The sequence below is a fragment of the Poeciliopsis prolifica genome, unplaced genomic scaffold (genome assembly GCF_027474105.1).
Source record: "Poeciliopsis prolifica strain line A6 unplaced genomic scaffold, Auburn_PproV2 SCAFFOLD205, whole genome shotgun sequence".
NCBI classification, from domain to species: Eukaryota; Metazoa; Chordata; class Actinopteri; order Cyprinodontiformes; family Poeciliidae; genus Poeciliopsis; species Poeciliopsis prolifica.
The window spans coordinates 92,751-110,000 of NW_026562580.1; positions in this window are offsets into that span (position 1 = coordinate 92,751).

Consider the following 17,250-nt stretch of genomic DNA (forward strand, 5'->3'; position numbering starts at 1 on the left):
AGGTCGGTACCACGGCGCGGGCCAGGGACAGGATGAAAATGTCCATCAGCACTCCTGCCAGCTCCCCAGAGCACACTCTGAGGACTTAGTTCACAGCGAAGGAAATCTGATCAAGGATGATGAAAGTGTTTCCAAAGATCCAAATACTAAAAGAAAATCTAAAGGACCTAAATGGGTGAAACCAAAAGAGAATCAGTTAAAAGGCCAGAGAAAGAGATTCAGAGGCTGCATCTGATTCTGCTGCAGAATCTTCTGATTCCTCCAGAAGATTAACAGTTACAGTCGGAACAGATTACAGGGTTTTGGACGTGACAGCAGGAAAACGGGATGTTTTTTGTTTTTGGTCATAGATGATTTTTCCCAAACAGAAAATTACTTGTTGACTCAGTTAGACGGTTAATGAGTTCTGGTGGGTTCAGGGACACTGAAGTACAGTTAGGGCCAGAAATATTTGGACAGTGACACAGGTTTTGTTATTTTAGCTGTTGACAAAAATATGTTCAGAAATACAATTTATATATAATATGGGCTGAAAGTGCACACTCCCAGCTGCAATATGAGAGTTTCCACATCCAAATCGGAGAAAGGGTTTAGGAATCATAGCTCTGTAATGCAGAGCCTCCTCTTTTTCAAGGGACCAAAAGTAATTGGACAATGGACTCCAAAGGCTGCAAGTAACTCAAAAGGCCTTTCCCTCGTTAACCTGTAATCAAGTAAGTAGTTAAAAGGTCTGGGGTTGTTTCCATGTGTGGTTTTGCATTTGGAAGCTGTTGCTGTGACCAGACAACATGCGGTCAAAGGAGCTCTCAATTGAGGTGAAGCAGAACATCCTGAGACTGAAAAAAAGGAAAAAATCCATCAGAGAGATAGCAGACATGCTTGGAGTAGCAAAATCAACAGTCGGGTACATTCTGAGGAAAAAATTGACTGTGAGCTTGGGAACTCAAAAAGGCCTGGGCGTCCACGGAAGACAACGGTGGTGGATGATCGCCGCATACTTTCTTTGGTGAAGAAGAACCAGTTCACAACATCAACTGAGGTCCAGAACACTCTCAGAAGTAGGTGTATCTGTCTCTAAGTCAACAGTAAAGAGAAGACTCCATGAAAGCAAATACAAAGGGTTCACATGTAGATGCAAACCATTCATCAATTCCAAAAGTAGACAGGCCAGAGTTAAATTTGCCCAAAACACCTCAAGAAGCCAGCCCAGTTCTGGAAAAGTATTCTATGGACAGATGAGACAAAGATCAACCTGTACCAGAATGATGGGAAGAAAAAAGTTTGGAGAAGAAAGGGAACGGCACATGATCCAAGGCACACCACATCCTCTGTAAAACATGGTGGAGGCAACGTGATGGCATGGGCATGCATGGTTCAATGGCACTGGGTCACTTGTGTTTATTGATGACATAACAGCAGACAAGAGTAGCCGGATGAATTCTGAAGTGTACCGGGATATACTGTCAGCCCAGATTCAGCCAAATGCTGCAAAGTTGATCGGACGGCGCTTCACAGTACAGATGGATAATGACCCCAAGCATACAGCCAAAGCTACCCAGGAGTTCATGAGAGCAAAAAGGTGGAATATTCTGCAATGGCCAAGTCAATCACCAGATCTTAACCCAATTGAGCATGCATTTCACTTGCTCAAATCCAGACTTCAGACGGAAAGACCCTAACAAGCAAGACCTGAAGGCTGCGGCTGTAAAGGCCTGGCAAAGCATTAAGAAGGAGGAAACCCAGCGTTTGGTGATGTCCATGGGTTCCAGACTTAAGGCAGTGATTGCCTCCAAAGGATTCGCAACAAAATATTGAGAAAAAACTTTTTTGTTTGGGTTATGTTTATATGTCCAATTACTTTTGAGCTCCTAAAATGTGGAGTGTTTGTAAACAAATGTGTACAATTCCTACATTTTCTATCACATATTTTTTGTTCAACCCTTTAAATTAAACGTTACAATCTGCACTTGAATTCTGTTGTAGAGGTTTCATTTCAAATCCAATGCGGTGGCATGCAGAGCCCAACTCACGAAAATTGTTACTGTCCAAATATTTCTGGCCCTAACTGTATATAGACTTTGAAAACTGGTGCAGAAAATTGAAGCTCAAATTCAGTGACATGAAAATAAAAAAACGCTGATAAGACGCTGTGTGAAAAAGGCTGTGAATTTGTAACTTTTATAATCTAAATGCATTGATATTTATTAATGCATTTAGACTCAGAATGCTGATAATCATGTTGATTGGAAGAAAGATCAGGATGGAAATCTGGTTCTGAGTCATAAAACTTATCAAGGAATTTTCTTCCAGTTTCTATTGAAATGAAAATGTTGTATCTGGAAGATTATTAAAGGTTTTTGTTAAATATGAAAATATTAAGTTGATTTTACTGAATGTATATTTTGCTGTGAATTCAAGTGAAAGTTGTGTTTTCTTAGAAGAGTTAGCAAACGAACCATCAAAGATTGATTTGAGGAGCTGATTTTAATTGTTAATAGATGATTCAGACATTTGGAGCCACATTTACTAAATTCAAGGAGAAATTTAAACATTTTATTGAAACATGATTTAGCTGATGTATGGCGTTTTAAAAATGGAGCGATAAGACAATATTCCTGCAATCATTTAAAGAAAATAAAATTACTTTGGCAACAATAGAAATGCATATAGACATTTTAATACTGTTTTGCTGAATGATGGTCGTTTTAAAAAATGATTTTTTTGAAAACAGTGGAGATTCATGAAATGTCAGTTTATGTCTGTACATCAGTAGTGGGATATCAGAAAAATTCAAATTTAGCAGGTTTGTAATCAACACACACAATGTTACAAGAGAAATTGTGAAATCTATTGAAGAATTAGAAACTGAAATTCTGAAACTTCAGGTTTTGAGTCCAGAGGAAATTGAGGCCAATTTCAGGCCCTGAAAGAAAACGAGCTGCTCTGGCTGATCTGCTGGGCTCAGAGCTCTGGGAGCTCTGGGAGCACTGGGAGCTCTGGTACAATCATGTTTTCACAGAATCTCTGAACTGGATGCGCCCTCAAAATTCTTCAGTTTGGAGAAGAAAAGTGGACAAAATGGTCTCATCATCCGTTGCTTTCGTTCTGAAGATGGAAAACAGCTGTGGACTTTTTTCAACGTTATGCAGTGATTATAGAGAAGACTCTGTGATAACACAAGAGTTTCTTCATGACTTGCCAAATGTGTCAGATTAAGATAAGGTTGTTTTTGGAGCTCTAATGGAAAAACTGCAGGAGGCACTATTGAGCACGTAAAATGGCAAAGCTCCAGCAATATTTGGTTTGGCTGTTGAATTTATAAAAAGTGTTGGCTGAAGATCTATCCTCAGTAACAGGATGGCCAGGGGAACGTTGCCCCTTAGCCATCGTAGAGTTGTTGCCCCTTAGCCATCGTAGAGTTGTTGCCCCTTAGCCATAGTAGAGTTGTTGCCCCTTAGCCATAGTAGAGTTGTTGCCCCTTAGCCATAGTAGAGTTGTTGCCCCTTAGCCATAGTAGAGTTGTTGCCCCTTAGCCATCGTAGAGTTGTTGCCCCTTAGCCATCGTAGAGTTGTTGCCCCTTAGCCATCGTAGAGTTGTTGCCCCTTAGCCATCGTAGAGTTGTTGCCCCTTAGCCATAGTAGAGTTGTTGCCCCTTAGCCATAGTAGAGATGTTGCCCCTTAGCCATCGTAGAGTTGTTGCCCCTTAGCCATAGTAGAGATGTTGCCCCTTAGCCATAGTAGAGTTGTTGCCCCTTAGCCATAGTAGAGTTGTTGCCCCTTAGCAATAGTAGAGTTGTTGCCCCTTAGCCATAGTAGAGTTGTTGCCCCTTAGCCATCGTAGAGTTGTTGCCCCTTAGCCATAGTAGAGTTGTTGCCCCTTAGCCATAGTAGAGTTGTTGCCCCTTAGCAATAGTAAGTTGTTGCCCCTTAGCCATCGTAGAGTTGTTGCCCCTTAGCCATCGTAGAGTTGTTGCCCCTTAGCCATAGTAGAGTTGTTGCCCCTTAGCCATAGTAGAGTTGTTGCCCCTTAGCCATAGTAGAGTTGTTGCCCCTTAGCCATAGTAGAGTTGTTGCCCCTTAGCATAGTAGAGTTGTTGCCCCTTAGCCATAGTAGAGTTGTTGCCCCTTAGCCATAGTAGAGTTGTTGCCCCTTAGCCATCGTAGAGTTGTTGCCCCTTAGCCATAGTAGATTTGTTGCCCCTTAGCAATAGTAGAGTTGTTGCCCCTTAGCCATAGTAGAGTTGTTGCCCCTTAGCCATAGTAGAGTTGTTGCCCCTTAGCCATCGTAGAGTTGTTGCCCCTTAGCCATAGTAGAGTTGTTGCCCCTTAGCAATAGTAGAGTTGTTGCCCCTTAGCCATAGTAGAGTTGTTGCCCCTTAGCCATAGTAGAGTTGTTGCCCCTTAGCCATAGTAGAGTTGTTGCCCCTTAGCATAGTAGAGTTGTTGCCCCTTAGCCATCGTAGAGTTGTTGCCCCTTAGCCATAGTAGAGTTGTTGCCCCTTAGCAATAGTAGAGTTGTTGCCCCTTAGCCATAGTAGAGTTGTTGCCCCTTAGCCATCGTAGAGTTGTTGCCCTTAGCCATAGTAGAGTTGTTGCCCCTTAGCAATAGTAGAGTTGTTGCCCCTTAGCCATAGTAGAGTTGTTGCCCCTTAGCCATAGTAGAGTTGTTGCCCCTTAGCCATCGTAGAGTTGTTGCCCCTTAGCCATAGTAGAGTTGTTGCCCCTTAGCCATCGTAGAGTTGTTGCCCCTTAGCAATAGTAGAGTTGTTGCCCCTTAGCCATAGTAGAGTTGTTGCCCCTTAGCCATAGTAGAGCTGTTGCCCCTTAGCCATCGTAGAGTTGTTTGCCCCTTAGCCATAGTAGAGTTGTTGCCCCTTAGCCATAGTAGAGTTGTTGCCCCTTAGCCATCGTAGAGCTGTTGCCCCTTAGCCATAGTAGAGCTGTTGCCCCTTAGCCATAGTAGAGCTGTTGCCCCTTAGCCATCGTAGAGTTGTTGCCCCTTAGCCATCGTAGAGTTGTTGCCCCTTAGCCATAGTAGAGCTGTTGCCCCTTAGCCATAGTAGAGTTGTTGCCCCTTAGCCATAGTAGAGCTGTTGCCCCTTAGCCATCGTAGAGTTGTTGCCCCTTAGCCATAGTAGAGCTGTTGCCCCTTAGCCATCGTAGAGTTGTTGCCCCTTAGCCATAGTAGAGCTGTTGCCCCTTAGCCATAGTAGAGTTGTTGCCCCTTAGCCATAGTAGAGCTGTTGCCCCTTAGCCATAGTAGAGCTGTTGCCCCTTAGCCATAGTAGAGCTGTTGCCCCTTAGCCATAGTAGAGCTGTTGCCCCTTAGCCATAGTAGAGTTGTTGCCCCTTAGCCATAGTAGAGCTGTTGCCCCTTAGCCATCGTAGAGTTGTTGCCCCTTAGCCATAGTAGAGCTGTTGCCCCTTAGCCATCGTAGAGTTGTTGCCCCTTAGCCATAGTAGAGCTGTTGCCCCTTAGCCATCGTAGAGCTGTTGCCCCTTAGCCATAGTAGAGCTGTTGCCCCTTAGCCATCGTAGAGTTGTTGCCCCTTAGCCATCGTAGAGTTGTTGCCCCTTAGCCATAGTAGAGTTGTTGCCCCTTAGCCATAGTAGAGTTGTTGCCCCTTAGCCATCGTAGAGTTGTTGCCCCTTAGCCATAGTAGAGTTGTTGCCCCTTAGCCATAGTAGAGTTGTTGCCCTTAGCCATCGTAGAGTTGTTGCCCCTTAGCCATAGTAGAGTTGTTGCCCCTTAGCCATCATGGAGTAGTTGCCCCTTTGCCATCGTAGAGCTGTTTGCCCCTTAGCCATCGTAGAGCTGTTGCCCCTTAGCCATAGTAAGCTGTTGCCCCTTAGCCATCGTAGAGCTGTTGCCCCTTAGCCATAGTAGAGCTGTTGCCCCTTAGCCATCGTAGAGTTGTTGCCCCTTAGCCATAGTAGAGTTGTTGCCCCTTAGCCATAGTAGAGTTGTTGCCCCTTAGCCATCGTAGAGTTGTTGCCCCTTAGCCATAGTAGAGTTGTTGCCCTTAGCCATAGTAGAGTTGTTGCCCCTTAGCCATCATGGAGTTGTTGCCCCTTAGCCATAGTAGAGATGTTGCCCCTTAGCCATAGTAGAGATGTTGCCCCTTAGCCATAGTAGAGTTGTTGCCCCTTAGCCATAGTAGAGTTGTTGCCCCTTAGCCATCGTAGAGCTGTTGCCCCTTAGCCATAGTAGAGCTGTTGCCCCTTAGCCATCGTAGAGTTGTTGCCCCTTAGCCATCGTAGAGTTGTTGCCCCTTAGCCATAGTAGAGTTGTTGCCCCTTAGCCATCGTAGAGTTGTGCCCCTTAGCCATAGTAGAGTTGTTGCCCTTAGCCATAGTAGAGTTGTTGCCCCTTAGCCATCATGGAGTTGTTGCCCCTTAGCCATCATGGAGTTGTTGCCCCTTAGCCATAGTAGAGTTGTTGCCCCTTAGCCATCGTAGAGTTGTTGCCCCTTAGCCATAGTAGAGTTGTTGCCCCTTAGCCATAGTAGAGTTGTTGCCCCTTAGCCATAGTAGAGCTGTTGCCCCTTAGCCATCGTAGAGTTGTTCCCCCTTAGCCATAGTAGAGTTGTTGCCCCTTAGCCATAGTAGAGTTGTTGCCCTTAGCCATCGTAGAGTTGTTGCCCCTTAGCCATAGTAGAGTTGTTGCCCCTTAGCCATCATGGAGTTGTTGCCCCTTTGCCATAGTAGAGCTGTTGCCCCTTAGCCATCGTAGAGTTGTTGCCCCTTAGCCATAGTAGAGTTGTTGCCCCTTAGCCATAGTAGAGTTGTTGCCCCTTAGCCATAGTAGAGCTGTTGCCCCTTAGCCATAGTAGAGTTGTTGCCCCTTAGCCATAGTAGAGTTGTTGCCCCTTAGCCATCGTAGAGTTGTTGCCACTTAGCCATAGTAGAGTTGTTGCCCCTTAGCAATAGTAGAGTTGTTGCCCCTTAGCCATAGTAGAGTTATTGCCCTTAGCCATCGTAGAGTTGTTGCCCCTTAGCCATCGTAGAGTTGTTGCCCCTTAGCCATCGTAGAGTTGTTGCCCCTTAGCCATAGTAGAGTTGTTGCCCCTTAGCCATAGTAGAGTTGTTGCCCCTTAGCCATAGTAGAGTTGTTGCCCCTTAGCCATAGTAGAGTTGTTGCCCCTTAGCCATAGTAGAGTTGTTGCCCCTTAGCCATCATGGAGTTGTTGCCCCTTAGCCATAGTAGAGTTGTTGCCCTTAGCCATAGTAGAGTTGTTGCCCTTAGCCGTCGTAGAGTTGTTGCCCCTTAGCCGTCGTAGAGTTGTTGCCCCTTAGCCGTCGTAGAGTTGTTGCCCCTTAGCCGTCGTAGAGTTGTTGCCCCTTAGCCATAGTAGAGTTGTTGCCCCTTAGCCATAGTAGAGTTGTTGCCCCTTAGCCATCATGGAGTTGTTGCCCTTTGCCATAGTAGAGTTGTTGCCCCTTAGCCATAGTAGAGTTGTTGCCCCTTAGCCGTCGTAGAGTTGTTGCCCCTTAGCCGTCGTAGAGTTGTTGCCCCTAAGCCATCATGGAGTTGTTGCCCTTTAGCCATCGTAGAGTTGTTGCCCCTTAGCCATCGTAGAGTTGTTGCCCCTTAGCCATCATGGAGTTGTTGCCCCTTAGCTGTCGTAGAGTTGTTGCCCCTAAGCCATCGTAGAGTTGTTGCCCCTTAGCCGTCGTGAAGTTGTTGCCCCTTAGCCGTCGTAGAGTTGTTGCCCCTTACCGTCGTAGAGTTGTTGCCCCTTAGCCATCATGGAGTTGTTGCCCCTTAGCCATCATGGAGTTGTTGCCCCTTAGCCATCATGGAGCTGTTGCCCCTTAGCCATCATGGAGTTGTTGCCCCTTAGCCATCATGGAGTTGTTGCCCCTTAGCCGTCGTAGAGTTGTTGCCCCTTAGCCATCGTAGAGTTGTTGCCCCTTAGCCATCGTAGAGTTGTTGCCCCTTAGCCATTGTAGAGTTGTTGCCCCTTAGCCATCGTAGAGTTGTTGCCCCTTAGCCATCATGGAGTTGTTGCCCCTTAGCCATAGTAGAGTTGTTGCCCCTTAGCCATAGTAGAGTTGTTGCCCCTTAGCCATAGTAGAGTTGTTGCCCCTTAGCCATCGTAGAGTTGTTGCCCCTTAGCCATCATGGAGTTGTTGCCCCTTAGCCATAGTAGAGTTGTTGCCCCTTAGCCATAGTAGAGTTGTTGCCCCTTAGCCGTCGTAGAGTTGTTGCCCCTTAGCCGTCGTAGAGTTGTTGCCCCTTAGCCGTCGTAGAGTTGTTGCCCCTTAGCCGTCGTAGAGTTGTTGCCCCTTAGCCGTCGTAGAGTTGTTGCCCCTAAGCCATCATGGAGTTGTTGCCCCTTAGCCATCGTAGAGTTGTTGCCCCTTAGCCATCGTAGAGTTGTTGCCCCTTAGCCATCGTAGAGTTGTTGCCCCTTAGCCGTCGTGGAGTTGTTGCCCCTTAGCCGTCGTAGAGTTGTTGCCCCTTAGCCGTCGTAGAGTTGTTGCCCCTTAGCCATCATGGAGTTGTTGCCCCTTAGCCATCATGGAGTTGTTGCCCCTTAGCCATCATGGAGCTGTTGCCCCTTAGCCATCATGGAGTTGTTGCCCCTTAGCCATCATGGAGTTGTTGCCCCTTAGCCGTCGTAGAGTTGTTGCCCCTTAGCCATCGTAGAGTTGTTGCCCCTTAGCCATCGTAGAGTTGTTGCCCCTTAGCCATCGTAGAGTTGTTGCCCCTTAGCCATCGTAGAGTTGTTGCCCCTTAGCCATCATGGAGTTGTTGCCCCTTAGCCATCGTAGAGTTGTTGCCCCTCAGCCATCATGGAGCTGTTGCCCCTCAGCCGTCGTAGAGTTGTTGCCCCTCAGCCGTCGTAGAGTTGTTGCCCCTTAGCCATCATGGAGTTGTTGCCCCTTAGCCATCATGGAGCTGTTGCCCCTTAGCCATCATGGAGTTGTTGCCCCTTAGCCATAGTAGAGTTGTTGCCCCTTAGCCATCATGGAGTTGTTGCCCTTCGCCATAGTAGAGTTGTTGCCCCTTAGCCATAGTAGAGTTCTTGCCCCTTAGCCATAGTAGAGCTGTTGCCCCTTAGCCATCGTAGAGTTGTTGCCCCTTAGCCATCGTAGAGTTGTTGCCCCTTAGCCATCGTAGAGTTGTTGCCCCTTAGCCATAGTAGAGTTGTTGCCCCTTAGCCATAGTAGAGTTCTTGCCCCTTAGCCATAGTAGAGTTGTTGCCCCTTAGCCATAGTAGAGTTGTTGCCCCTTAGCCATCATGGAGTTGTTGCCCCTTAGCCATAGTAGAGTTCTTGCCCCTTAGCCATAGTAGAGTTGTTGCCCCTCAGCCGTCGTAGAGTTGTTGCCCCTTAGCCATAGTAGAGTTGTTGCCCCTTAGCCATAGTAGAGTTGTTGCCCCTTAGCCATAGTAGAGTTGTTGCCCCTTAGCCATAGTAGAGTTGTTGCCCCTTAGCCATAGTAGAGTTGTTGCCCCTTAGCCATCATGGAGTTGTTGCCCCTCAGCCGTCGTTGCCCCTCAGCCGTCGTTGCCCCTCAGCCGTCGTTGCCCCTCAGCCGTCGTTGCCCCTCAGACATTGTGGAGCTGTTGCCCCTTGTTGCCCCTGAGCTGCTCTCTCTTCTTCCTAAGACGATCTTTATGAAATGAGGAACTGGACGTCTCTCTGTCTTCTGTTTTCTGACTATCAGATTTTCTCCAAGGTTCTGGAATGAAGACTGAGAAAAATGATTGATCAAGTTACACGTTGATCAGATTTATTGTGTCCCTGGCAGATCAATAATTGATAACATAACTCATTTATTGAGTTGATTCTACCCACCAATAAAAGGCGTCTGATCGAATGGAGCATCGATATTTATGGAAGCGTTTGAAGGCTTTCGGTTTCTCCTCCGGTTCATTGTCATAATTCAAATTCTGTTGTGACATTGAAAGTGTATTGAAAGTGTATTGAAAATGAATGTTGGTTTTAATGTAAAGAGAGAAATTCTCAGGAATATTTATGATGTTAAATCAGGAAAAAGCTGCAGGGCCTGAAATTAACTGAAGTTTCTTCACCTTCTCAACTTTTTGCATATGCAAATGATATTATTGTGGAAATTGCTAAAGAGTCACATGTTTCTACTTTCATTAAAATTATTGAGCGTTTTGGTAAAATTTCTTCATCCAAAGTTAATTAGAAGAAGAATAAAGTTTGTTATTTGGTAAGTGGACAAAACAAGAACCGAAATTACCTGATGAATTAAAGTGGTTGAAAAATGGTTTAAATATTTGGGTGAAAAATTGGGAAGGTTTTATTGAACTGATGGAGGGTAAATAAAAAACATCTTGCCACGATGTTCTTACAGAGGCCGTACATTAATGATTAATAATCTGGTTGCTTCAACTTTGTGGCATCGCTGATCTGTTCCAGAACCTCCACCAGGTCTTCTGGTAAAATCACAGATTATTGTTTTACGTTTCTTTTGGGACAGATTACATTGGGTCCCTCAGAACGTTTTGTTTCTACCAAAGGAGGAAGGAAGTAAAGTTTGATTTATTGAGAAAGTAGAAAAGCTTCAGATTAGTTTTTACAGTTTTTTGTATGGTGATCTAAATGTTTTGTGGAGACAACTTACTGATTTTTTTTTTCAAAAGTTGATAATTTATTATTTATCTTTCAAAATACAGTGTAAAGTGTTTACCATCGTTTTATGTTATTGTGTTAAAATCTTGGAACCTGATGGAAAAGAGGAAAGTTGGAACATCCCAAGTTTAAACTGGTTGTGACTGGAACCCGTCCTCCAGGGTTCAGCTGGGGACAACATGATTCCTGAACTGTTCATGTTGAAACATCTGCTTGAACTTATTGGAACTGAAATGGATGATGCTGTTTCTTCGGCTCGAGGACTGAGATTCACTCTTTACGAACTGTAGGCTTTATGTTGCCAACTTTTAAGCAGATGTTATCAGAAGACGACAAAACACAAATTATAGGATGGATTGATGGAATTCTAACGCCTGATAAAGCTGATCTATTCTTTAAGTTGTGTTTCATGCCACAATTGAAAGATTTTGAATGTTCTGGACTTTTTTTAGAAAGAAAAAAAAAATGACACTTTTGGACTCTGAATGGAAAGATATTATATACTGCTCCAAAAAATAAAGGGAACACTGAAACAACACAATATAACTCCAAGTAAATCAAACTTCTGTGAAATCAAACTGTCCACTTAGAAAGCAACACTGATTGACAATCAATATCAGCTGCTGTTGTGCAAATGGAATAGACAACAGGTGGAAATTATTTTCATATTTATTTCATTCATTCAGATCTAGGATGTTATTTGAGTGTTGCCTTTATTTTTTGAAACACTGTATACGTCATGGATTGGTGATGCAGACGCTGGAGACCCAGGTAAGTGAGTAGGCGTGAATTTAATACAAAATAGTCCAGTAACACAGTCAACAGAAGTAATCGGCGTCCAGGCAGCACGGCTGAGCGGAAGCCAGGGCTCACACCGGTAGCAACTGGTCTAACAGGCGGAAAAAACACAAACAAGCGACAAACAACGACAAGGACCCAACAAGGAACCGACGAGGAACAAAGGACACAGGAGGGACTAAATACACTGAGGGTAATCAACGGAACGAGACACACCTGGAACAATCAAGGGGAAGACAGGACAAGGAGGAGACTCAGGACGGGAAAACTCAAATAAACAACCGAAAAACACAGAACACAACAGTATATGAAATGTGTAAAGGCTTTGAACAAAGTCAAATTAAAAGATAAAAAGGATACTCCTGTAGAGATTTTTTTAAATTCGGTTTTGAGGTTAAACCTTTATGGGGTTAGTTTATAAGCCACCACTGACTAAAATTATCGGTGATTTACAGTGGAGAATTTTGCATGGTATTATTCCAGTTAATATTTTTGATTCTTTAATTAATCCTGTTGTTTCAGATTAATGTCCCTTTTGTTCATCAAGAGAAACCATCTTTCATTGTTTTGTACAATGTTTGATTATTTACATTATTAAGAAATATTTGGAAATTGTTTGGAGAAAGTTTTACAGAACACTTCTTTATTTTTGGCTTCTTATATGGAAAAAGAAAGAAGAAAATTGGACGACTGTTTCATTTTTTTCTCGTCAAGCAAAGCTTGCAATATATTTGAGTATAAAGTTTAAAATGAATAATGAACAAAATACTGATTGTGTAAAACTCTTTAAGAGTATGGTTAGAGCAAGAGTGATGTTAGAGTAAAAATATTTGGGCGTATATTTATACTCTAACATCGAGGGGGTTAGCACACCCCCTCCGTCCTCGACTCGGGTTCGACTCCCGGGCCTGGCCATTTAGGGTTAGGGTTAGGAAGGGTTGGGGTTAGGGTTAGGGTCTTCCATCTTTCCTGTCAGTCTACTGTCAAAAATACAAGCAGCCACTAGTGCTGCTAAAAACTCTTTGGAGGGAAAAAAAAAAGAATATAAATATTTAAAAGTGGATGAACTAATTTTGGGATTATGAAAGTGTTTTATTTACTTTAAATAATTCTGAACTTTCATTTATGAATGTGCTGATTTAAAGTTGTGTTGAATGTTCCTCACTATCACCACTGAGTGAATAAATGAGTTTTTAAAATCAATCAAATCTCCTGGAAGAACTGAGGCCTGTTTCCCTCCTCTGTGTGGATCACAAGTTATTTTCTAAAGTGATTTCCAACATTATTGATTTATTATACATAGAGATCAATCATATTGTGTGCCTGAAAGATCAACCAGGGATCATCTTTTTCTTTTAAGAAACTTGTGACATTTGTAAATTATATGAAACTGATGTTGGTTGTGCTTTAAAAGTTGCCCATGGAAAGATGATGAGCCCCCCGTATTACCAGGTAATGGTCATTGGGTTCTTTTTGAGAACCGATGCTGATTTGGAAAGAAATTGGGAGCGGCAGATTATCCAAATGGAAATTCTTACTACCTCAGTTATGTAACAGGGGAAGAGTTTTGGTAGTTAATACCTTGGTTGCTTCGGCCCTCTAACATAAACTGACTGTGTTAACGCCGCCATCTTCCCTCTACAACGTCTCCAGAGACTCTGGTGGATGTTTTCTAGTCTGGATGTCACTGGGTGAGGGCTGCAGCCTTGTAGCTACCGTGAAGGAGGGAGGACAAGGACTTATCGACATCGTTCCATGGATCTCAGCTTCCAGGCTTCCAACACTGCAGAAACCGTTCTATGGGGTTGGACTACCATGGTTGGATACGGCGTGTCTTCTGCTAAGGAAAGCAGGATGAATGAGATGTGATTAACATCTGTTTTTGCTGAGACGAGGTTCTTTGGATTTGACCGGTCTTGCCCCTTTCTACCAATCGGTGCGAAATGCTTGGAAGAGTCGCCTCTAGAGCGAGATTGAGTCAACAGCTGGAATGAGCCTCTGTTTGAAACAGTTTCTTCTGCTTATCTGATGAAGCTGTCTGTGGCCAGTCTGGTGGAGAGTCTACACATACCATCCAACAGATTTGGTTAAGGCTCAAGAGGAAACTTGTGCCTTTCTGCCAGGTTCCATCAAAGCGTTAACTGTTAACAGTACTCTGTCTGACCAATGGGATGATAGATATGAGTATATGTCTGAATTTACGCTCTGTGGAAGAAGTGAGGGTCTCAAAGAGGCTTGAGTTTTCTGACTCCAGCTCTACCCGAGAGGCTGCTGGTGGTCTTTGTACAAACCACCGTTGAGGGACGGGTGAGTGACCTCTAGTGGAGGTCTGTGCATGAGATCGTGGCTACAGACAGGTATTGGCACACCTTCATCCTGGCGTTCGTGTTTCCTGTTCTTATTTTCTCAGGATGAAACGTTGTCTCATTTATTTACTGAATGTTCAAGACTGAATCCTCTTTTTGCACTTTCAGGTCATTTGTATGGTGGGTTTGCTGAACAGTTTTCTTACTGTATTTTTAGTTCTGCTCCATGGTTTTGTACAAGAAAGAAATCTGTTCATTCTTTTAAGTTTTGCAGACCCAGAAATAAAATTTAAAAGAATGAACAGATTTCTTTCTTGTACAATATCATACAGTTAAAAACTGTTCACCAAATGACCTGAAAGAGCAAAAAGAGGGTTTAATTTTTCTGTTGTTGAGGAAAAATAACAGAACAGTCATCAAACAGATGATGCTTGTGTTTTATTCCAGAGACTGGAAGTTGCTTTAATTCGTATGGAGTTTGAGTTTTTTAAGTTGACAAAGAATATTGATGTCTTTGTCAGCAAGTGGAGCATCAGTGAAGTTTTGTTTGTTGGGTGAAGCATCTTTAGTTTTTCCTTTCTGATTTTGCATTAACGTTTGTTTTTGTTGTCTGACACGAGGAGTGTGAAAGAAAGACAATTTGAAACTCAAATTCTCATTTCACATTAGCATGTTTTACTGACTGAACCTGTTGACAAACTGGTGCAATACTGCGCATCGCCACCAGAGGGCAGCATTATCCCAGTGATCCAGAGCTGCTTCTGAACCTTCTGGTTCCATGAGACCTAAAGTCTGTCTTATGAAGTCTGTAAGTATGAAGCATGACATATCATTCAACTGAGTTATTTTCTTTGAAATTAAAAATATATTCCTGTATTTTAAAAATTGAATTAAGCTGAAACAGCTGAAAATATTTCATCATAGATAATTGATCTGTTCTGATAACAGCTCCAAAATATCTGGAAACTGAAATGTTTCTTGACATCAGTCTGACAAGAGACGAGAGGAGGTTGACATAGGTCCAGATTGATTGATTGATCGATCGATCACAGTCTGCTATGTGAGCCGTTGCAAGCTGACATGGTGACCAGGAAAATATAAAACATTCACACAATGGAAATGTTTTACTGATAAAACAGGTTTTTAGTTTGGACATCATAAACCTCTATTAAATTATGAGACATGTTGTGAATGGTGAAAACATCAAAACTATTTTAGCTCTCGTTCTCACAGCTAAAGATGATCAGTGATTTATTTTGTGTTTAAATATCCAGTATTACTTTTATGTTTGATATTAAAGGAAAACTATGATGTGATCAGCTATGGAGCAGTTGATTACAGGAAGGTCAATTAATTTCAACAGATTAAATCAACAGTTAAAATAATAAAAGATGCAAAAACTTGAAGACTGAAATAAAAATCAGTGCAATATTTCATCATTAATATATACTTTCTAGTCAAAATTATTTGCTCAGCCATCCAAATTAGGATTCCTTATTATTTAGTTCATTAATCAGCTGGCAGCCTTTCTGATGCTACATGATAAAAATTTGCAAATGATGCAGGAATTTATCTACATGAAAAAATAAGGCATTAGCTACAGAGAAACTGTCAACATTCATGCAATGGTGCAGTAATAATTTATGTAATAATTACAAACATTTCAAACATATTAGAAGTAACTGCTCTCCTTGGGCTGCCACCTTATGGTGGTGGAGGGTGAGGGCCCCAATGACCCCAGGAGCTCTGCTATCTGGGCTTCATGCCCCTGGTAGGGTCACCCCAAGGCAGACAGGTCCTATGTGAGGGACCAGACGAAGCGCAGCCCGAAGACCCCGATGATGAATGGCAGCTTTGGACTTAGTCCCTCGCCCGGACGCGGGTCACCGGGGCTCCACTCTGGAGCCAGGCCTGGAGGTGGGGCACGTTGGCGAGAGCCTGGTGGCCGGGCTTTTACCCATGGAGCCCGGCCGGGCCCAGCCCCAAGAGGAGACACGGGTCCCTCCTCCCATAGGCCCACCACCTATGAGAGGAGCCAAAGGGGTCGGGTGCGATGTGAGATGGCTGAGGCAGGGGGTCCTGGCGGTCCGATCCTCGGTTGCAGAAGCTGGCTCTTGGTGTGGAACGTCACCTCTCTGGTGGGGAAGGAGCCGGAGCTGGTGTGTGAGGCTGAGAGGTTCCAGCTAGAAATAGTCGGTCTCACCTGAACGCATGGCTCTGGTTCTGGAACCAGTCTCCTTGAGAGGGGCTGGATGTACTTCCACTCTGGAGTTCCCCACAGCGAGAGGTTTGGGGCAGTAGTGGGCATACTTGCTGCTCCCCATCTCGACGCCTGTACGTTGGGGTTTACCCCGGTGGACAAGAGGTAGCCTCCCTCCGCCTTCAGTTGGGGGACGGGTTTCTAACTGTTGTTTGTGCTTACGTCCTGAACAACAGTTCAGATTACCCACCCTTCTTGAAATCCTTAGGGAGTCCTGGAGAGTGGCCCTCCTGGGGACTCCCTCATTCTGCTGGGGGACTTTAATGCTCACGTGGGCAACGACAGTGAGACCTGGAGGGGCGATGTTGGGAGGAACGCTCCACCCGATCTGAGCTTTAGTGGTGTTCTGGTTGTTGGACTTCTGTGCTCGTCTCAGATTGTCTATAACAAACACCATGTTCAGGCACAAGGGTGTCCATATGTGCACTTGACACCAGGACACCATAGGCCCCAGTTTGATGAATGACTTTGTCGTCGTTTCATCGGATCTGTGGCCGTATGTTTTGGACACTCGGTGGAGAGAGGTGTGGAGCTGTCCACTGACCACTACCTGGTGATTGGCTCTGGTGGTGGGGGAGGATGTCGGTCAGACCTGGCAGGCCCAAACATGATGTGAGGGTGTGCTGGGAACGTCTGGCTAAGTCCCCTGTGAGACGGAGCTTTAACTCCCATCTCCGGCAGAACTTCGAACATGTTCTGGGGAAGGTGGTGGACATTGAGTCCAAGTGGACCATGTTTCATGCCTCCATTGTTGAGGTGGCTTATCGGAGCTGTGGCAGCAAGGTTGTCAGTGCCTGTCGTGGCGGCAACCCTCGAACCTGTTGGTGGACACCTTTGGTGAGGGATGCTGTCAGGGAGTGGATGAGATTTGCCCGGAGTTTCTTAAAGCTCTGGATGTTGTAGGGTTGGTTTGGTTGACACAACTCTGCAGTATCACATGGACATCAGGGGCAGTTCCCCTGGATTGGCAGAGTGGGATGGTGGTCCCCCTGACCGGAGGGTGTGCTCCAATTATAGAGGGATCACACTCTTAAGCCTCCCTGGCAAGGTCTATTCAGGGGTCCTGGAGAGAGGGTCTGTAGGATAGTCGAACGTCGGATTCAGGAAGACCAGTGTGGTTCTGGTTCTGGTCGTGGAACACTGGACCAGCTCTACACCCTCAGCAGGGTCCTGGAGGTTCTGGGAGTTCCCCCAACCGGTCCACATGTGTTTTGTGGACTTGGAGAAGGCGTTCGACCGTGTCCCTGTGGGGGTTCTCCAGGAGTATGGGGTAC